The following is a 22,291-nucleotide window of genomic DNA, read 5'->3' as shown; positions in this document are numbered from 1 at the left end:
TGGGCCTGTCATGATGCCTACCTCCAAGGAGCCAGGTCCGACCCAGCGACCCCAGAGGCAGGCATCATTACCCCCAGGGGAGTGCCAGCGGGCCCAAGCTGGGGCCCTTTGGACGCAGTCCTGGCGCCTTAGGCGCCAGGCTCATGTTGGACCTCTGTCCTGGCGCCTTAGGCGCCAGGCTCATAAAACTAGACATGTGTTCGAGTGTTTTCATGTGCACTTACCTGATGCAGACCATGCTGCCACATCCAGGCCCTCTTGAGGCCTGAATGGAACTACTTTACCTGTGGGACTACTTTCCACCCGGGTGTGGTCGGGGAAGGATACATACCTGATCGGAGGAAGGATACACACTTGGGACTTCTTCCAAAGCTATTTAAACCACACCCGATCAGCAACTCACGCTTCGCGTTGTTCTGCTCCTCGCAGCTGGACGCTCACCGTGTCAGCTCCTGCATCTGGACTTCAGCCACGCCTGTCAGCATCCTGGGTCACCTGCAAAGGGAGACAAGAGACCTTACCAGCTAATCTGCACCACGGAGACATCACCGACGATCCTGAAAGGGAAGACATTATTTTTAAAAAGCATTTCGTTACGATCGCTGCAGCGCTGCATTTCACTCACCTTTCCTGGGTTCCTCCATCTTCAGCAGCGATCACCCGGATACACAGCCACTTCCCAGAGCCTAGAGAAAAAGACAAGAATAAGAGGTGAGAGAAGGAAGGGAATAAGACTTACCTCATTTCATTTCGGGTCTTGCCGCTTCCAGGCATTTTCCGAACCCCCGCCCCTATGGGGAAAAAAGACAAAGACATTGAATGAGCGTATGCAAAGTCAGTTCCCGAGCACTCATCCAGAACTAACCTGCCATTTACTGGAACTGGAACTGCACGTTTCACTTCGGGTCGGTGCCATATCTCCGGCATTCCGAACCCCGGCCCCTAAGGGGAAAAAAGACATAAGCATTAGCGCTTGCTGCAAAAAGACAATGAACATTATTATTAAGTTTGGACTTTTGAACTTGCAACAGAACTTTTACAGAGCCTTACCTGAATAGTCAAGCTTACCTGAACTCCCATCAATCCTCAATCCAGTGAAGTAACTGGGTTTCAACGCGCCCCTGCATCAGAAGCAGGATGGAGAGCTCATCCTTCCTGACCCTAAGGTGAGACTTCACGGGGAATCGTGGAAGGGTATCGTGGAGGGTTGGAAGAGAGTGGGAGGCTTGATCATAACTCAGTCAGTAGGTAATACTCCCTTTTCACGCACAGGGGAATATTCCTGCGAGCCGGAGAAGCCAGAGAAGAGGGCCCTTCCTGTCCATCTTCAGAGTCCTGCGCTTCACCATTGAAGAAGCATCAGCACTCGAAGCCAGACCTGCGCCTCCGTGGGAATCAGGTGAGCGTTACAGGGCCCCTCATATGGTCTCGGTTCTCTCTCCTTTTCCTCTGCCATTAATGGTGGCACTCGATGGGAGGACCTCTTGGCCTCCTTCCACTCCTTCAAGACCATCATTAATTTCTATCTGAATAGCAACGTCCTGGTCAAGGGCCCAATCTCCTCCTTTTTGATAGGTTTCTCCCGCATCTTATCAACTTCCTTCCCTCTCATGCTACTCCTACTAGCACCTCTATGGCTCCTCTGCCACTTCCTGCCCGGACCACCTCTGGCCTCTCCCTCCTCCTCTCTGGCTACTATCCAACCTCCTGATACCACCTCTGCCAACTCTCGGGCCCCTCTAACACTTCCGCTGGGCGTACCTCAAGCCTGTATGCCACCCCAGAAGATTTTCAAATGTGGCAACCTGCTCCACGCCGCTACTCTCAACTCTCATTCTGCTGTCAAACACTGCTCTGGCATCTGCCACCTCCTCGAAGAACTTGTCCTGGATGTCCTCGCTCTCACAAGACATGTTTCACGGCCAGCTCTATCACGAGTTTTGACACTCTCTTGCTTGATGGCCGCAAGATTCTCTCCAAGCCCAGAACCAACTGACCTATAGGTGGAGCAGCGCTGATCTTTTATGTAATGGGTCCCTTCTTCTGTCATTCCTACGCAGGTTTACCCCTCCTTTGAATGCCTGGTCTGCAGGCTATCTATCTGGCCTCTCTCTGAGTGTGGCCACCATCTGCAGGCCTCCTGGCCAGGTTGCCCTATTCCTCTCAGAGTGGGCTGGCGTCTCCTCCTCTCTCCTTGCCTCTACCTCTCAACTTCTCAGAGACCTCAATATCCAGCTGGATGCTTCTAATCCCTCCTCTGTGCTCTTCCGCAACCCCTGCGACACTCTCTCTCTTTACATTCTACCCTCTGGTCTGACATACTCTGCTGGACATCCCCCCCTCTAATCCTCTCACCACTCCTCTCTCTTGGACTGACCACTTTCAGCTTTCCTCTCACCTGAAACTCTCAGTCCCTCAGGCAAAGCCCGCCCCAGCACTTCCACCTACCTTCTTGGTCATTCGGCCCATAAAACGTGTGTCAGTGGATGCCTTTGTCTCTACTTTCTCTGCTTCTCCTACTCCTGCGGCTGACACACACTCTGCCGAGCCCTCTCTAACCTGCATTTTTCTATCTCCAATGCTCTGGGCATCCTTGCCCCTGTCATGAGAATCTGTCTGAAGCCTACCACCAAATGCGACACTTGGTACGGCTCTGACTGCTCCCTTCACCTCTAAAACCCAGGACATCCTGTCCTCGCTCTCCTTTTCCTCTCCCTCTGCCTCTCCCAGCCCCGCTATGGCTGCTTCCCCCTCTCCTCCTCCCTTGTCCTCCTTCTCTCTAACAACACCCGATGAGGTTTCTAGACAGGTCCGATCTATGAAAGTGTCATCCAAACATGTGCTCCCCTGAACTTCCAGAACCATCCAGGACCACATTGAAACCCTTGCTCCAGCCTTGGCTGATTTCTGCAATCACCCTTTTGCCACTGTATCCTTCCCCTCTCTCCTCAAGCACTCCCTTGTGCATCCCCTCCCCAAAAAGCCTTCTGCCGACTCTACCTGACATTATTGCAGATCTCAGCCGCTCCTTTCCTGGACAGACTCCTGGAAAAGCTGGCCATCTCCCAGCTTTCTCTCCACACTGAATCTGTTAGTTGTCTCCATGACCATCAGTCTGGCTTCAAAGCAGCCAGAGGCACGGAAACCACTCTCCTGAACACCTGTGAAGATCTGCTCTCTAATCTTGATTCCAGCCTTCCCTCTGTATTCATCCTCCTTGACCTTTCCTCTGCTTTTGACACAGTCAATCACGCCATCCTGAATAATCGACTCTGCAAGAACCTGGGCATCACAGATCTGGTCCAACTTGGGTCCTTTCTCACCACCACCGCTCTCTCCACATGTGGTGTTCCCCAGGGCTCTATCCTCTCACCCTGGCTCTTCAATGTCGACCTGGCCCCTTTGGCCTGTCTGATTTCGACCTTCTCCTCTAACTTTCAGTGTTATGCGAATGACACCCAGCTCTCTTTCAAGCTCCCCTCAGCCTCCTCTCCTCTCTCGCTCATTCCTGACTGTCTATCCGCGATGATTCAGGATTGGTGCGCTTCATTGATCTGTGCCTTAATGCCAGTAAGATGGAGATCCTTCTTATTGGGACCCCTACTCCCACTTTATCTCTCTCCCTCTGGCCGCCTTCCTCGGGCCCTCATCCTTTGCCTTCCTGCAAGGCAAAAAAACCTTGGTGTCATCTTCGATTCCACTCTCTCCTTCTCTACTCACATTACTGACCTTGCCAAAAAAGCCCACTACCAGCTGCACCTCCTCAGAGGTATTCTCCCTTTTCTTACTTTCCCCAAGAAGCTCACTGGGCCTCATTACAAGTTTGGCGGTAGCCTTGCCGGTAAAACCGGCAGGCTGCCGCCAAACTTGCAATTTTTTCCGGCACCTGCGAATGGGCAATTACCGGGTCATTATGGCCCAGTCGGACCCAGTAATTGCCCATTCGCAGGCGCCGGAATGCATTACTCACTGTTCCCATTTGAGCCCCATAGGGCTCAATGAGAATGGGGAGGTTGGATTCGCCGGCACCATCGAGAATGGTGCCGGTGCATCCGACATGCTCAGCTCGTGGGTGCCGTTACGGCCGCCAGGACAGATCTGGCGGCCGTAATGGCACCCACGAGCAGAACTCCTAATTTGCCGGTCCGGGAACTATGGTAACGGCAAGCTTACCAGTACAGTAGTTCCCCGACCAGCAAACTTGTAATGACCTCCACTGTCTCCAGAGCCCTGGTTCTCTCTAGGCTGGACTACTGCAACAGCCTCTTTCTCAATCTGCCTTCCTCCATCATCATCTCCATCAGCCCTTTCTTGGGCCAACTCTTAGAAGAAATAATGGCCATCTCCCAGCTTACTCTCCACACTAAATCTGTTGCTTGTCTCTGTGACCATCAGTCTGCTTCAGAGCTGCCAAAGGCACAGAAATTGCTCTCCTGAACACCCTTGAAGATCTGCTCCCTAACCTTGATTCCAGCATTCCTTCGGTCCTCATGCTCCTTGATCTTTCCTCTGCTTTCAACATGGTCAAACACGCCATCCCTGATCAATTGACTCTGTGAGAACCTTGACATCATGGATCAGGCCATGGAGTGGTTGACCTCCTTCCTCTTGGACCACCCCTCCCAGGTCCAACTTGGTCCCTTTCTCTCTGCTACCTCTCTCTCTACCTGTGGCGTTCCCCAGGGCTCTATCCTCTCACCCTGTTTTTTCAAGCTCTACTTGGCCCCTTTGGCCCACCTGATCTCTACCTTCTCCACTAACTTTCAGTGTTATGCAGATGACACTCAGCTTGCCTTCAGGAGCCCCTCATCCTCCTCTCCTCTCTCTCGCATTCCTGACTGTCTATCCGCAATTCAGGATTGGTGTGCCTCCAATGATCTCTGCCTTAATGCCAGTAAGACGGAGATCCTTCTCATTGGGACCCCTGCTCCTGCTTTCCCACTCTCACTCTAGCCACCCGCCTTAGGCCCTCTTCCTTTGCCTCCATGTGAGGCGAAAAACCTTGGTGTCATCTTCGACTTCACGCTCTCTTTCCTCACATCTCGGACGTCGCCAAGAAGTCCCACTACCAGCTGCACCTCCTCAAAGGGACTCTTCCCTTTCTCACTTTCCTCACAAAGCTCACTGTCTCCAGAGCCCTGGTTCTCTCTAGGCTGGACTACTGCAATAGCCTCTTTCACAATCTGCCTTCCTCTACTCTCTGCCCTCTGCAACTAATCCAGAACAGGACAGCAAGACTTATCCTTGGCCTCAAGCCCAGGGACCATATCTCTCCAGCCCTGAAAACTCTCCACTGGCTCCCAGTGACTGCAAGGGTCAAGTTCAAGACCCTTTACATTGGCCACAAAGCTTTTGGGGCTGGAGCCCACACTACATCCAACGCTCTCTTCCAAAATACCTTCCTTCTCGGGCCTTCGGTCAGCTACCTCCAGCTCTCTCTGGGTCAGACCCTTCTCCAGGTAGAGAGTAAGGGGATGTGGGGGGGGGAGATCCCTCTCCTCTGTAGGTGCCTCCCTCTGGAATGGCCTCCTGCCCCTCTCAAACCTGAGCCGGACCACCAGAAGTTCTGAAGGCTGCTCAAGACCTTCCCTTTCTCCTCTGCTTTCTTTCTCTCTCTCCCCCCTGCTGACCCAACTGCCTGCTGCGCCGACCGGTTGATTGGCTACTCTCACTGGGTACCAGGCTCCTCCATGATCAGTTTCCCCTGCACTGCCTCTGGGCCTACCGCGCACTTAGAGGCTGTAACTGTAACCTCTACAGCACCGTGCCTCCTTGCACTTACCCAGAGTGGCACTGCCTTGGCTGCACTCAGTCAGAGCATTGCTGCCCTGATTGCACTTCCCCTTCCCTCTCCCTGGCACTTCCCCCCTCTCCCTTCCCCCTGCACTTTTGTGCTTTCGCACTTGTGCGAACTGAATGACACAAGGCCTCGAAAGATCATTTGTCTTGTCCTCCCTCTCTCATCCCCCATTGTCTTGTTGCACCTAGAAACACTTGTATTATAAATGACATATATGATATCATGTTTAACAGTACTCAAGACACTGGAGAGCTGAGAACCCTCACAATTCAGTTTCAGGTCACAGGAGGTCATAGTTCTAAATCTGTTGAGTCCCATAGGAAGGTAATGGTGACTGTTTCAGGAGAGTGTCCCCATTGCAGCTAAATAATGTTTTGGAGGGTGGGGAAGGCTCGCTTGGGGATTGACTCCAGCTAGGCAGTATGAGACTTTAGTCTTTTGAAGGTGAAAATAAATGTAAGCAGGATGACGTCCCCAGATAACGGTGAGTTCAAAGATACTGTATGTGATTTTGCCCAGCTTCTTGCTATGGTCCCTCTTATTGAAAAACCATTCCAAAGCTCCTTCAAGAGAACTCAGTAACTGCCTGAAGCGATACAGAAAGGAAGGATTGATAGACAGGATCGATCCACCTTCTGCATTTTTTATTCTTTTTTGTATTTTATTTGGATTTATGGAGCGCTTTACGCCAAAGTGCCTTACAAATGAATCACAGGACAGTACAATTTAAATGATCAAATCACCAGCAAACCAAAAACTAAAGAAAAAGTAGGTGTGTCTTGAGGCCAGACCGAAAGAGAGGATAAGAGGAAATAAAGTAGAGGCAGAAAGGGAGTGTGTTCCAATGAAGATGGCCCAAGAGAGCGAAGGAACGAAAGTGGGATTGGGAACAAGGTGGGCAGGGAACTGATAAACGAAATTGAGACTGGGAACAGAGAGATCGAGTAGGGGAATACATTGATAGCAAGGAAGAAAAGTAAGGCGGGGCAAGAATATGGAGACAAGAAAAAGAAAGTTGAACTTGAGACAAGAATCAAAAGGTATCCATTGAAGGGAAGAAAGAGCAGATGAGATCGAGTCACAGGGGGAAAGTGAAAAGAGATGATGAGAGGCATTATAAATAGAATTAAGAGGGTGTATGCGAGAGGCAGGAAGACAGGAGCAATGGAAAAGATGAGAAAAGAGAAGTTGGACGAGATTAAGAGTTTGGAGGCATGGAAGATGAGAAAAGGCTGAGTTTTACGGGCGTTAAACAGATAAGACCTGCAGGAGCGAGAGAGAGATAAGATGTGAGAGGAGAAAGAAAGAAGAATCAAGGTAGAGGATATGGGGTGGGCCTCTAATCACCTTAATCCAAAGCAGGCCCACCACTTAAGAACGGAGTGCATGTTTGTACGGTAAGCACATTTATTGTACAATCGGCCGGAAGGGGCTAGATGATTCTATATAGTCTAACTAACCTGAGTCTCTCTGAACCACACAAGTTGACACATTATATACATTTTTGCAACAGTTAAAACACTCCCATATAGTTTATTACAATCCACCGCCACATGTGATTGGTCAAGACCTATACAAAAGAAATACAATCTTTCTCCAATTCTCCCACTCTCATTGGTCACGATAATCTTAACTACCATCTTCAGCTCATGTGTACAACACACCCCTTTCAAGGATTTGTCCGTGGCAGGTCATGACACCATCATACAGTTACACATTCACATACAAACATAACTTAATCCTGAACATAATTGCACATAGTTTGCAAGAGTACTGTAAACAATATGAAGAGGGGAAGAATAAACAGGTTACCTTTGAACTGACGATAATCATCTCACCACCCCGACTTGCTGGCATCATTGGAACATTCTAATCAAAACAACTACCACTCAACATGCATGGCCTTTGGTCACATCCTGAGAAAACAATCGAAATCCGTGAAGTATCGGTCATTCTGGCTTTGAGTGTCACTTCACCCCAGGTTTATTGTTAGTCAAAGCAAATGGATGTATCCCTCTGATCAAAAAATAGCAAACTCCCTTCTACTTAAAAAGATTACATCTGCCCTCCGCAATACTGAGAGGCCTTACAAATCCTGGGCCAGCTTCTTGGCTTGACCATCTGCTTAATTTCGCTGTTATTCATTACCTCTGCTTCGGCCTGCAAGCCTGCAAAAACAAGGTCACTTAAAATTCACCCTGCAAAACCCTGACTGCAGAGTCTAATCAATTTATAAAAAGAGCACACAGTCTTTAGATTTGTAAATTCTTTATGTGTGTATATCAGTGTATGCATGTTTCATAACTATTGCGTCTTCTTCACAATGGGTACTTTATGACACTTTATGACAAATTCCTTTCCTTGCATGCGCATTATTAAACTCCTTGTTGCCCAGCTTCTAGGCACCTGGTAGCACACCATATCTAGATTGTGTTTATATTTCATTGGCATTTTGACATTTATCTTGATGCGCATGTGCAAATCTAAAATGTATCAACATAAACACAAAGTAACACTTAAAGTAACACATCCCATTCACCTTAACTAGGCTGGATACATATAAAATTGCAACATTGCATCAACTTCACTGCACCCCCAGTCACAAAAATGTCCAGATGCAACTTGAACCCCTCTTCCTCAGTGGGACCTTTCCTGACCACCCCAACATTCTCCCCTTTAGTTATTACTTTAACTTATAAACCAAATTCTTGTTATTTAAAACCATCTTATCTGGGATAAACCCTACAATCATCTCTCACATTGGTCCCAATATGGGCATTCTCCTCTGATGGACAAACCCAACTTGTCCCCCCACCATTTCCATAATCTACCCGCTGCTCCATACAATCTCCCCAACTTGGTGGAGAAAACAAGACAGCTACAGTCTGAGAACCCAAGTGATATGAAACAGTAGTGGTTCTAACTTTGGACAGGGTCACATTCATCATGGCAGCTTCTTTCGGTAGCTGGGTAGAACAATACCATAAGAGCAAAAGATAAGGGAAAATACAAAAATAGGTATGACATTTTTTACAGCTAGGTTCATCCAAGACAGCACCCAAGAAAAAAGAGAGTCCAACCAAGGTCATTTGTGATTCCTGCCTCCTTCTCCATGATCACTCTAAGCTTGTGCAAGGCGGTGATTGTCAGGGTCCCATTCTCCAAATCATTGGGAGGCACAAACGCGTAGCAGGTTCTCCATATCTTCTGACAGAACCCGCACTCCATAGCTGTTAGGAGGTCAAGGAAATACCTATTCTGCAAGGCTCCGAGCCTCAGGGCTTGAAGTTCTTCCGTGATGGCACTGAAAGCTGATTCAGGTGAATTCACAAATAGAACAAGTTCGTACCGGGAGACCTGGAGCCACTTTGTAGCCAGGAGGGACAAAAAGAACACTTCCGTACAACTAAACAACTGATACTGTTCCGGGATGTCCATCAAAACTTTTGAAGATGCTGCCGAAAGATAGTTGGACCACTTGGTCCGTCGCAATAGTCCCTCCTTTCCATGATCAGACAGAGTCATTGATATGTCCATGTGTGATGATACAAGCGATGCAAGGGACAAAGAGGGCACGGATGTGGCTTTGAGCATTGAGCGGGCAAGGATCAAGTGCTCCTCAGGGATAACAAGGACAGGCACATGTAACGTGGTGAAACTGCACACACCTCACCAGGATGTAGGTAACTGCCTATAGGGGTATGGTCCGCAAGTTAAAAAAATATCCAGAAGAGCAGCTATACCTCCAGCCAAGTTGCTGATGCGAAGCATGTGGCTGCAGTTCCCATTTGTGCCAACAGGCACTATGCCATCATGCTTAAAAAAACTGAGAAAAATGGGTGATGGTTTGTATCTTAACATGTTTTTCTGGCTCCTTGCGAATCACAATTTCTTTCTTCCATTTTTTTTTTATAATGCTGGGGAGACCCTCCCCGCATCCCACTACTTCCCCCTACCTTATCCTATCCCCTTATCCCACCCCATCTATGTTTTAAAATGTACCTACTTACCTAACCAATTATAAGAAAAAGAAATTTGAAGATTTCTGGGCAGGTGAAATTGGATTCAGTGAACTCTATGGATACCTAAATTAACATTGGGCCTCATTACGACCCTGGCGGATGGACCATGGTGCTAATAGCATCATGGTACATGCCGGTAACTCTCCGACTCCGCCATGGCGGAATGGGGAATTACCACCCCATTCCGAGGTTGGCGGAGAGGTAATTCCCCCTTCCGCCATGGCCCTTCACCATTCCCATTTTTGCCCCATAGGGCATAATGGAAATGGGGAAGGCGCTAAGTACGGTGCCGCAAATTGCGGCACCGTACTTAGCACCAAGGTTACTTAGCACCAAGGTCCCTTTGTGGCATGGTTTTTAACGCCTGCAAAAAGCAGGCGTTAAAATCACCATCCCGCAAAGGGACCTTGTAATCAGGCGTTAAGGGTCGGCGCCGTTTACGGCACCGTAAAACCCTTAACGCCTGACTCGTAATGAGGCCCATTGTCCTCATTGTTCAGAAAATAAGCATCAACATTTCTTTGTGACCTCAACAATATGTCATGAACTTCCATGATTCTAGAAAAATTTAAACCATTCACATTCATACTGTTTGCCATCTTTGAACAAGATGACCAGAGAAACAAACAAGACATTTAAACAATCATTCTAATATACATTATAAATCCACATTTTTCTTCTTCTTCTTAAAAGATTTCAATTTCTTATTTTCATTTGCACCGCCCTTTTCCACTGGAATGAGCTGCGAATCCTTAGGGCATGCTTACCTTTGAGCCTGCTCCTGTGCCGGTGGAGGGGCACCGGTATCCCTTTGTATGTCGCTGATATGGACTCAGCTCTTGCTGCCCACCACCTTGTCAGCATTTGGAGTTGTGAAAATCACTCTGTGCGGCCCATGGAAACACCTCTCATTTCAGCGTTGTACAAAAGTAAGGACACAAATCCAGTCGCCGGGGTACACAAGTTGCTTGTGCAGATCGTTGGATTCTTTGCTGCTTCCTCCTGTAGGCTTTTGGTGAGAAGACACAACCTGTGAAGATATAATTCGGACACTTTTGGATAAGGCCTTAAGGTACTCCCTAAACTCCTCTCCTAGAACCTCTGCTGACTAGTATGCATCTGATACTGTACGTGCAGGTGACAGCAGTGTGTTTAATCTATGCCCCCGTCATGATCTAGTGAAGGCTAAGGTGGTGCTCATTCCGTGGCTGATTCCTCAAATAAAATAAAATCAAAGGCAGACAGTATAACCATGGTTTACTTAAATCACTACACATTTTTGACAACCGGACCATAAGAACCACATTTAAGCATTCCACAATCCCATTGGCCCGTTGGTGGTTTACTGAACACAACCTGTGCACAATTCCCAAGAGCGAAGTGGGTTCTGAGAAGAAGGCATTACAAAAATGGGTTCCAGTGTCAGACTTCAACACCAGAGTCCTCTGTGAAAGATAGTGAGCTAAAGACTCTGGGCAAGTCTCTCGTAACCAGGACTAATGTCTGGCAGAGGGACTCCCAGGACCCCCCTTGTTAATTTGCGTATTTAAGTAAATTTGGGTCTCACCCTAAGTTACTAGGGGAATCCAGACGTGGACCGCTTGCTCACTATTCTTAGAGAGGCACAGATCCACCCTACTGATGAGGTCCAACCAGACCGAAACACGTGCCTGGGGTTTCTGCTTTTACTCTTGTTCAGAGGAGAATTGCCTAGCATTTCGGTGCTGGACTGCCCCAGGGCTGGACAAAGACTGATATGTTTGGGATATTTCTTCTCTGTGAAAGATAGTGAGCTAAAGACTCTGGGTAAGTCTCTCGTAACCAGGACTAATGTCTGGCAGAGGGACTCCCAGGACCCCCCTTGTTAATTTGGACTTCAACACCACACAAATTCCCCACTGTGGAAATACCCCCCTCACCAGTAGTTGTGCTTCAGACTTAGCATCGGGGTGTAGGCTGGGACCAATCTCAAGCCACCAGGAGAATGGGCAAACCAAGACTATAAGGCACTGGTAATGATTACATCTCACAAGCATATTGACAAAGTCAATATGGAGCTTCTGAAATGGGCCAGAAGGCCTAGGCAAAACTCCCCTCACATGGTGTTTCCAGGATTGACTTCCCTACAAACTATGCAGTTTCCTACAAATCTACTTACCTGTTCCTGGAGGTTAGGTATGAACCATTCCTCCTGGAGCTCTGCTACAATTTGTCATGGAGAATTGTGCAATGGGTAATCTAGTTGCTCTAGAGACACAAGAGGCAGTTCTACAGGCATTAGTACCTTCCCCATCAGTTCCTGTCCCCACAGCAAATCTGAGGGTGAGAGAGCACATCCTCTCTTTGCCCAAAGCACCTGTTCCTCTTTAGGTGCTTTCCCTTGTATTTCTTTGATTCGGAATCTGTAAATGACAAATATACAGCTTCTTTCATCGCCCTCTCTGTGGCATCATTTCCAAGTGCTTTTGGGTTATTATGATTAGTGTGCGCAGTGCACTTTATGATTCCTACCTCTGTGGACAGGCTTAGTGCTTCGATTAGTCTGGATAGCAGCAAATCATGCTGGACATTGGTCCCATCAGATCTCCTAAACCCTCTTCTCTGCCACCTTGATAACTCTGAATGCACAGTGGAGGTTACATACGCAGAGTCAGAATAAATAGTGACCGCCTTCCCCTTACTAATTACTAGCGCCTCTACTAGTTTCGCAGCTTGTGCAGAGTAATGCTAAGGCAACTGTTTCTTTAGTCTGACCTGGTATTCCCCATCCACAAGGCCCACAACAGCTGCACCTGTATGCCTCTCACAGTGTCCTGATTGATTGTCGAGGACTCATCAATAAAAGGTGCCTCACCTCCCTGCAAAGCATCCTCCTTAACACTTGTCCTCTCTTCCTCTTCTCCCTCATATGTTGCACAATCATGGACAATGTCATCAGGTTTCAGTGGTTCAGCTACAAATGTCGCAGGATTGACTAGGTGACACCGTATGGGATGCTTAGATGCATTCGATAGAATAACATCAGACCCCGACATTCTTTGGGTCGTCAAAGTCGACTTGGAATTTTCCAAGACCGCAAAGACTGCATGCTCTACATACAATATAACTGGGTAACCCATGGTAATGGTTGAAGACTTTTGAATTGCAAAAGGCACTGCCACTAAAGCTTGCTCACAAGGGAACTGTCCCTGCATCACTGGGTCTGTGAGTTTGCTATGGTATGCTAAAGGTTTATGGCCTAGCGATGTTAGCTCAGCCAGGATCGCTGTCATTTCCTGCCCACTTGAGTGAGAAAATAAATAAAATGTCTTTTTGTAATTCGGGGTCACCAAGACTGGAGCATTGCTGATTGCAGCCTTGACTTACCAGAAGCAAGTCACCCTTTCTTCAGACCTTTCTATCAGCCCCTTCGCCGTCTGCGCTTCTTTAAGTCCATGCAGTAAGGGCCTCACGTAACTACACTAGCCAAAGATCCAAGAACTACAATTGTTACAGAGTTCCAAAAACTGCTGCATTTGTTTCACTGTGACTGGCTGAGGCGTATTTTGAACTACGGTGGCTCTCTCTGGTATTACCCTCCTTTCTGCGGGCGATACCTTTTGTAACAGGGGGGTTGTATTTGGCGAGAAACCTTTTACTTTGTTTATATACCTATATTTTGCACCACTACCTAGCCATTTACTTGACTCAAGCGGCCCCTGCTAGAACTAAGCTGGGAGATCGCTCTGGGTGTGCTGTGATGGAAAAGGGTAAGGAAGATAAGGAAGGGAAGACAGGAAGCAAAGAAAGGACTCCAATCACTAGAGGGAAAAAAACACTGGGTTAGGATACTTTTATAATACATGCATTTAACACAAGGACAGGTGAACAACTGTAATGCTGGTGTTTGGTTTCTTTTAGTCATATGTGAGAACCCTAAGGGTGTTCTCACTCTTACTCCCCCTGGATCTTCTTCTCAGGTGCCCAGGGAAAGGCTATCGGTTTTGGATCCTGACCCTGGGGTCGAGAAGCAAAGGATGATCACCTGGGTGGCGGGTCCTTGGCAAGACATGGAATCCCCTTTCCCTATTGATGACCAACCTACCCCTCCCCCAGCCTTTATAGGATACTATAAAACAGCTCCCTTCATTTCCCCACATTTAACATCTGAAAGTACTAGGGCAAGGAAGAAGCAACTAAGAGTAATGAACAATCAAACTTAATTTCACCACTTTGGTAGTGGGATGAGAAAGATGCCTGCAGAGGGCTGTGAGGGTCAGGCATGTCTCTTTAACTATGGTCAGGCAAGTCTAATTATATGTCCACACCTGCAATCTGATATAATGATTTGACCAGGATCACACACTTTGGTTAAGTGGTTAAAACAGAATTTGAGGCTAGCTTGAAATTTAGATACTTGCCCACGCATCTTCCCAGTGAAAGATGTTAAAAATATGTGAAGTTTGGTTTTGAATACCTACAATAATACTCAATTATATTCAATTACTTTAAAAAGTCACATGATAAACCGGCCTGGCAATGTATACATCAATGAAGAAACGTGTTGATTAAAAAGAGTAAAGTAGTCAATTGGTTTTGAATCCTAAATTACACAGAGGGGACCACTTGTGTTTGCAGTTTATTTGCAAAAGGGCCCCTCCATGCAATTTGAATTGTTTCCACCAAATACTGATAAAGCAAAGCATAAAACACTGGTAAATATCGCCTTTGATTTTCACTTGTTCACTATGTGTCTAGAAAAATGTAAATCCCACCACAATTAATGATTCTGGGAGCCATCCATAATGGTTTCTTTTTGAATATGCCTGCTTTTACCAGGGTGTAAAAGTCAGGCAGATTCCATAGGAATCCATTGGTGTTCTACCAACATAGAAAATACATGCTAGTGGAAAGCCAATCATATTTGGCAGTGGGACTGTCACGATTCCTGCCCCTCATGTCCCCAGCCCTCCAAGATGTCAGACTGGAGCCAGGCCACAATCACCTACATGGCCCTCAAGGGCCTCTCCATCCCTCCAAAGACCCACTTGGAGTCAGACTTGGCGCTTGAGGCACCAGACTCACTCACTCCCATAGAATAACATTGGGGATTGGACTTGTAGTGCATTGATGGGGACAAGATGGATGCTCCCACATATTTTGGTTCCCAGAACTGCATGTGCGGTCTAGTCATTTGGGTGTGGTTCAGCCCAGAGACACCTGGGATACCCAGAGACTATTTAAGCCACACCCAGGCTGAGAAACATGCTTTGCGTTTTCTGCACCTGCAGCGTGACACTCACCATGTTCGGATGGGTCTCCAGCAGGCCTGCATCTTTCTGCTGCGCTCAGCTCCTGCAAGAACAAGAACACCGTTAGGAACAGCCTTACCTTGCGGCGCTTCTGCCCATCATTCGTCGCTCCTTCTGTTCTGCGGGCATCTTCGGCAGTGTCATTCCCATCCCGGTACGCCGCTTCCTAAGGAAAAGGGAAAAGAACAGAAAAAAGGCATTAGTAAGCATTCTGTAAATATTCGCTTATTTTTAAATACTGTACGAGCTTCAAACGCTTACCTGAATCCCAGCTGCTCTGGGGGAACTCTGTCTCCAGAACTTCTCATCCATCTGCAAGAGGGAAAAGACACTCCAGGTTAGCGCGGAAACATCTAGAGGCGCCGCATACCGCGCTTACCCACTGCATTTGTTCTTCATAACCGGCATCCACTCTGAAAACGTTGCGGCACCTAAAAGACACAGAAAAATAACTCAGTTCAATACAAATACGAAAGGGGTGCATCGCGCATCGCGCTCTCACTCACCCTCAGCGCTACTCATTTCAGCAGCACGCCGCCTTCCCCGGACGCCAGCCATCATCTAAGGAACGAAAGGAACGATGTTAGAGAACTGTTCAAAAGACTCATTATACTTACCTGTCGGACTCTTGCCAGTGAAGTAACTAGGCAGCAACGAGCCCGCATCAATCAACGTGCCCCTGCGCTGATGTAACGCTCACCTGATTCTCGCAGAGGCGCCGGTCTTGACTGGGCGACTACCGTATCTTCAAAGGTGATGTGCAGCACCCGGTTGGCTCTTTGGGCTGGACCTCTGTGCCCTGTATGCCTGACGTGCAGAGTAAGATGTCTACAGATAGAAAATACGGGGTTAATGAACTGGGGTTATTGGGGTGTCCCTATCTCTTTCCTCTTCTCCTCTCCTGTAGACCCCCACAGGTTAACGCTCTCACCTTAGGTAAGTGAATGCCGAGCTCTCCATCTGCCTCGGGGCAGGGTGCTGTAACCAGTTTCTTCACTGGATAGGTAGCGCAGGCCTCTTGACTTCAGAGGACTGCTGTCCGTCGTTTACTGCACGAACGGTAAGTTTCGAGTAACTCAAATGTCTTTAAAGTCTGTAATAATGATGTCTCTTGTTTTGCAGGGTTCCGGCGATGGCGGATGACGGGCTGAAGTGAGTTGAAGATGGAGCCCGTGTGATGAATAGAAGCGCCTGGAAGCACGTAAGTAAGCGCTTGTTGCCAGCTTCACGAAGCGCTCTAACTGTCTTTTTATTTTGCAGGTACAAGTTCGGAGCGGCTGCAGGGTGCCGGGATACCCACTGGGTTAGATGTGGAAAGGAGTAATGGCACGTGAGTATTAAAGTTCCCCAATGTCTTTAAACGCACCTTGTTTTGTCTTTCAGATGCGAGATGCAGCGCCGACGGCCTCCGGAGCGTGCGAAGAGTTGGTAAGCTTTTGTCTTTCAGATGCCGGAATGCAGTGTGAAGACCTCCGGAGCGCACAAAGAGTAGGTAAGCCTTTGCCTTTCAGATGCCGGAATGCTAACCTGTTCTTTCTTGTCTTTATAGGTGTTGCTGAAGACTGGATTCAGGATGGTAAGCCTTTTTCCTTAGGCCCAGGACCGGATGCAGAAGACACGATGAGCGTTCTGCTGCAGAGGGTGCAGAATAACGCAAAGCAAGATTCATCCACCGGGTGTGGTTTAAATAGCCTCCTGTAGTGCTTAGGTGTCTCCTTCCACAGCCACGCCTAAGTAAGAAAAGAGTTCCTGGTAAAAAAAGAGTTCCTGCCTTCCAGAAGAGTTCCAGTGTTCTGAATCTAAGGAGTGGCTCCAGCCCCACCCAACAGGAAAAGTAGTTCCAAACAGAAGAGGATCAGAGGCTCAACTGGCAGGCAAGTAAGCAGCATGGTCTGCTGCAGGTAAGTCCACCCAAGCATTATGAGCCCGGCGCTTCCAGCGCTGGGACTGGGCATATTTATGAGCCTGGTGCCACTGGCGCCAGGACTGGGTCCAAAAGGTCCCAATTGGGACTGGTTGGCACTCGGAACCTGGGTTATGGATCTGCTTCCAAAGGAGTTGGGAAAACCCTGACCTTTTGGAAGCAGAGATCATGACAGTACCCCCCCTCAAGGCCCCTCCCAAACCGGGCTTCTCCGGGGGTTTTGGCTTGTCAGGAAATGTTCGGTGAAATCTTTTGATTAGGCGAGGAGCGTGGACATATTCAGCAGGTTCCCAGGATCTCTCTTGGGGGCCGTAGCCTTTCCAGTCAATTAGGTAGAATAGTTTAGATTTGGAGATCTTGGAGTCCAGAATGCTTTTGACTTCAAACTCGAGTTCTCCATCAACTAGGATAGGTTTTGGAGATTTGGTTAGTCGGGTTTGAGGTTGCACGGGTTTTAATAGAGAGACGTGGAAGACCGGATGTATCTTCATGTGCGGGGGCAAGTCCAACTTGACCGCTACTGGGTTTACTATGGTAGTGATGGAATAGGGACCAAGGTATTTTGGGTTGAATGTGCGTGGCCCTTTTAGAGATAGATATTTGGTGGATAACCAGACTTGATCCCCTACTTGATAGTGAGGGGCTTCCTTCCGATGTTGATCTGCTCCTTTCTTGTATTGTTCTTTAGCCCTTTGAAGGTGAGAAACAGCTTCCTTAAAGGCTTGGGTGATTGTAGAATGCAGGTAGTCTACTGCTGGTGTTTCAAGATCTTGGAGGGGATCCAACTCCGAGGTTCGAGGGTGACTGCCGTACAAAAGAAAAAACGGGGTTTTCCCAGTTCCCGAATGGACAGAGTTATTGTAGGCATACTCGGCTATCCAAAGGATATCTTTCCAAGTTTTTTCAGTTTGTTGCAGCATGCAGCGTAAATACTGTTCCAGAGTTTGATTGGTCCTCTCGGTTTGTCCGTCGGTCTGAGGGTGGTGACTGGTCGATAGTCTCACATCAATTTGCGCCGACCGACAGCAACTTCGCCAAAAATGAGAAATAAATTGACTACCTCGATCCGAAATTAGAACCGAAGGAAAACCGTGCAGTCGGACGATGTTTTCGAGAAATTCACGGGCCAGAGTTGCTGCTGTTGGCAAGCCTTTGAGCGGAATGAAATGCGCCATCTTGGAGAATAAGTCCACGATTACTAGAATCGTATTGTATCCGGAGCATGGAGGTAGATCGGTGATGAAGTCCATAGAAAGCGTATGCCAAGGGCGAGGTGGGATGTCAATAGGGCGTAAGAGGCCTGCTGGTCTTTCCTTTTGACTCTTGTTTTGGGCGCATACTCCACAGGACATTATAAAGTCTCTGATATCTTTTTTCCAAGCCGGCCACCAGAAGTAGCGCTTGATCTTTTCTGAGGTCTTGGCTATACCGGGATGACCTTCCATTAAAGAGTCGTGATAACAAGAGATTACTTTTTTCTGTAAATCTGTGCTGGGTAGGTATAATCGTTCTTGGAAATACAATAAGTTGTCCTTTACTGCAAAGTCCTTTCCCTGCAGATGCCAATTCTGTATGTCTGCTGGAGTTACAAGTTGCCTGGGTTTATCCTTAACTTCCTCTATGGATTCTGTGGTGATTACACCCAGAATTCTTTGTTCGGGAATGATTGGTACAGGTTTAGGGTTGATCAAGTATTCTTCCACTCCCATCCGAGAAAGGGCATCGGCTTTACCGTTCTTGGTACCAGGTCGATAGGTAATTATGAAGTCAAACTCGGCAAAGAATAATGCCCAACGGAGTTGTCTAGAGGATTGGGCTTTTGCGGTTTTCAAATATTGCAGGTTTCGGTGATCCGTAATCACAGTAACGGTGTGTCGGGCCCCCAGCAGATAATGCCGCCAAGCCTTAAAGGCAGACTTGATAGCCAGAAGTTCCTTGTCAGTAATCGTGTAATTGACTTCAGAAGGCGAGAATTTGCGGGACCAAAATGCCACGGGATGCAACTGATTGGTTACCGGGTCCTTTTGTGATAGAACTGCCCCCATGGCAAGGCTTGAAGCATCAGTTTCCACGATATAGGGGAGTTCGGGGCGAGGGTGTTTTAAGATTGGTGCAGAGATAAATTTAGTCTTCAAATCCTGGAAAGCTTGTTCCGCCTCGGTAGACCATTCAAAACGTTTGTTTTTCTTTAACAAGGCAGTGATGGGCTGGACTATTCGAGAGAACTCGGGGATAAACCTGCGGTAAAAGTTAGCGAAGCCTAACATGCTTTGCACACCTTTTACGGAGGATGGTGATGGCCATTTGAGAACTGCATCGACCTTCTTTGAATCCATACGCACTCCGCCAGGTGATAATATGAATCCCAAGGATTCAACTTCAGTCACGTTGAAAACACATTTTTCCAACTTAGCGAAAAGTTTGTGTTGACGCAATCTTTCGAGGACGATTTTCACGTGTTTCCGATGTTCAGATTCCGATGAAGAATAAACGAGAATGTCGTCGATGTAAACAACAACACACACATCTATGAGCTCTCTGAGGACATCGTTCATAAAATATTGAAAGGCGGCCGGGGCATTGCAAAGTCCGAAGGGCATGACCTGATATTCAAATAGCCCATACTTGGTGCGGAAGGCCGTCTTCCATTCATCGCCCTCTTTTACTCGTACCAAGTGGTAAGCTCCTCTAAGATCCAGCTTTGTATATATGCATGCTTTTCTGACTTGGTCCAGGAGTTCAGGGATCAAAGGTAACGGATATCTATTCTTAACGGTGATCTGGTTCAGGGAGCGATAATCGATACAAGTTCTAAGGTCTCCTTCCTTTTTTGGAACGAAGAACAAAGCTGAAGAGGCAGGGGACTTGGAGGGACGAATAAACCCATTTGCCAGGTATTGATCCAGGTATTGTCGAAGGTGAAGGTTCTCAGGCTCGGTGAGGGCATAAATTCTACTACAAGGAGGAGTAGATCCAGGTATCAGGTCTATCTGGCAGTCATAAGACCTATGAGGAGGTAGAGAGTTAGCCTGCTCCTTCCGGAAAACATCTTGGTATTCTAGGTATTCGGGAGGTAACTGGGGAGTCTCTGAAGAAATTGCTGCCAGTGCAACACCAGGTGGAGGGTGACACGTAGAGACACATTCTGGAAACTGGACCGTTCTTGCTCGCCAATCGATCAGAGGATTGTGTTTCTCTAACCAAGGTATTCCTAGAATAATCTGGAACTGAGGGGCCTTGATCACATCGAACACGATCTTCTCATGGTGTCCATCTTGACTTACTAGCGTCACCTCTTGAGTGGTATGCGTTACTGGCCCGGAGGCTGTCTCCGTACCATCCACCGTAGTAATGACGTCCTTTACAGCCTTGGGACAAAGAGTTAGATTCATCCTCAAAACCATTTCATGATCCACATAATTGCCGATGGCACCGCTGTCGACGTAAGCTTCAATTGCATGTAATCGACCCGGATTATCAGGGCTAATGAGGACCATAGGTATCACGAAATGCGAGGTCACGGAACTGGTTTTCACGCTCGGCAAGAGGACCTCTATTCTTGTCGGGCGAGGTTGTTTCCCTGCTCAGAGTTTGTAACTGTGGTAACTGCAGCTCCTACTGCCTTCTTGGCAGGTTTCACCGGACAGTCTCGAAGAAAGTGCCCTGAGTTTCCGCAATATAGGCATAATTGCAACTGTTTTCTCCTTTCCCGCTCCCTTTGTGTTAGAGGACCTTTCAGACCCCCTATTTGCATGGGTTCCCCGGAGTCTACTCCTTTGGAAGGAGTTGGCGGTTTGGAAAATACTCGAGCATCAAACTTGGAACGATCGGCCTTCCTGTTCTGCAGTCTGTGATCTATTTGAAACACCAAGTCTATATAATCCGAACAGTCTTGTGGGGGATTCACTACTTGGGCTAAAACGTCTTTGAGCTCTCCACGTAGACCTCTATAAAACAGCGTAATCCTTTTGTCCTCAGGCCATTGAGTTTCCACTATTAGTCTATTGAAAGATGCAATATAAGCCAAAAGGTCTTGATTACCCTGTCGCAACGAAAGAAGCTCATTGTCCAAGGCCTGCCCCTGTGCATGTCTTGCGAACAGTTTTTCCATATTAAGCTGAAAGGCTTGAAAATCATGGAGAACCGGATCATCTTGATAAACTAGAGGGATCGACCAGTCTGCCGCATTGCCACTAAGGTACGAAAGTACAAAAGCTACTTTAGCTTGATCAGTTGGAAAGGCTGCTGGCCGGCATAAGAAGTGCAACCGGCACTGATTGATAAATACCGCAAACCTCTTTGGGTCACCAGAAAATCGTTCGGGCGGAGCCAGAGGTACATTCCCAGGTAGGTTGATCTGCACTGGATTCATAGAGGATGTTGAAGGAAGATTTGCCCCTGATGCGGGTAGCGGGGTCTGTCCGGCTTGTGACTGTAGCAATTGTCTAGCAAGATCATCTGTTCTCTCCTTGGAAATAATTAGTTCCCTCCTTAGAGCGTTCGTTTCCTGACGAGCTGCATGCACTTCTGCCCTTAGTTCCCCAAGTAACCGGGCTAGGTGGTCAGTATCCGAGGTTTCCATAGCGCCTGGGCGAGAGTTTTGCGGTAGGCTTTGCGTTCTGTAACGCTCACCTGATTCTCGCAGAGGCGCCGGTCTTGACTGGGCGACTACCGTATCTTCAAAGGTGATGTGCAGCACCCGGTTGGCTCTTTGGGCTGGACCTCTGTGCCCTGTATGCCTGACGTGCAGAGTAAGATGTCTGCAGATAGAAAATACGGGGTTAATGAACTGGGGTTATTGGGGTGTCCCTATCTCTTTCCTCTTCTCCTCTCCTGTAGACCCCCACAGGTTAACGCTCTCACCTTAGGTAAGTGAATGCCGAGCTCTCCATCTGCCTCGGGGCAGGGTGCTGTAACCAGTTTCTTCACTGGATAGGTAGCGCAGGCCTCTTGACTTCAGAGGACTGCTGTCCGTCGTTTACTGCACGAACGGTAAGTTTCGAGTAACTCAAATGTCTTTAAAGTCTGTAATAATGATGTCTCTTGTTTTGCAGGGTTCCGGCGATGGCGGATGACGGGCTGAAGTGAGTTGAAGATGGAGCCCGTGTGATGAATAGAAGCGCCTGGAAGCACGTAAGTAAGCGCTTGTTGCCAGCTTCACGAAGCGCTCTGTCTTTTTATTTTGCAGGTACAAGTTCGGAGCGGCTGCAGGGTGCCGGGATACCCACTGGGTTAGATGTGGAAAGGAGTAATG

General features: G+C 47.9%; 1 long non-coding RNA gene across 1 annotated transcript in view; it reads right to left on the bottom strand.

The window, feature by feature from the left end:
• Positions 1 to 22,291, bottom strand: part of LOC138473610 (uncharacterized) — a 173,406-nt gene that overhangs the window by 118,200 nt on the left and 32,915 nt on the right. Inside the window, exon 2 of the long non-coding RNA XR_011268810.1 lies at positions 10,590 to 10,852. This is a non-coding gene — a long non-coding RNA (uncharacterized lncRNA). The remainder of the gene's footprint in view (positions 1 to 10,589; positions 10,853 to 22,291) is intronic.

The sequence above is a fragment of the Ambystoma mexicanum genome, chromosome 8, assembly GCF_040938575.1.
Source record: "Ambystoma mexicanum isolate Mex_15411 chromosome 8, UKY_AmexF1_1, whole genome shotgun sequence".
NCBI classification, from domain to species: domain Eukaryota; kingdom Metazoa; phylum Chordata; class Amphibia; order Caudata; family Ambystomatidae; genus Ambystoma; species Ambystoma mexicanum.
The sequence above is the reverse complement of the archived record's forward strand: the minus strand, read 5'-3'. Positions and strand labels throughout refer to the sequence as shown.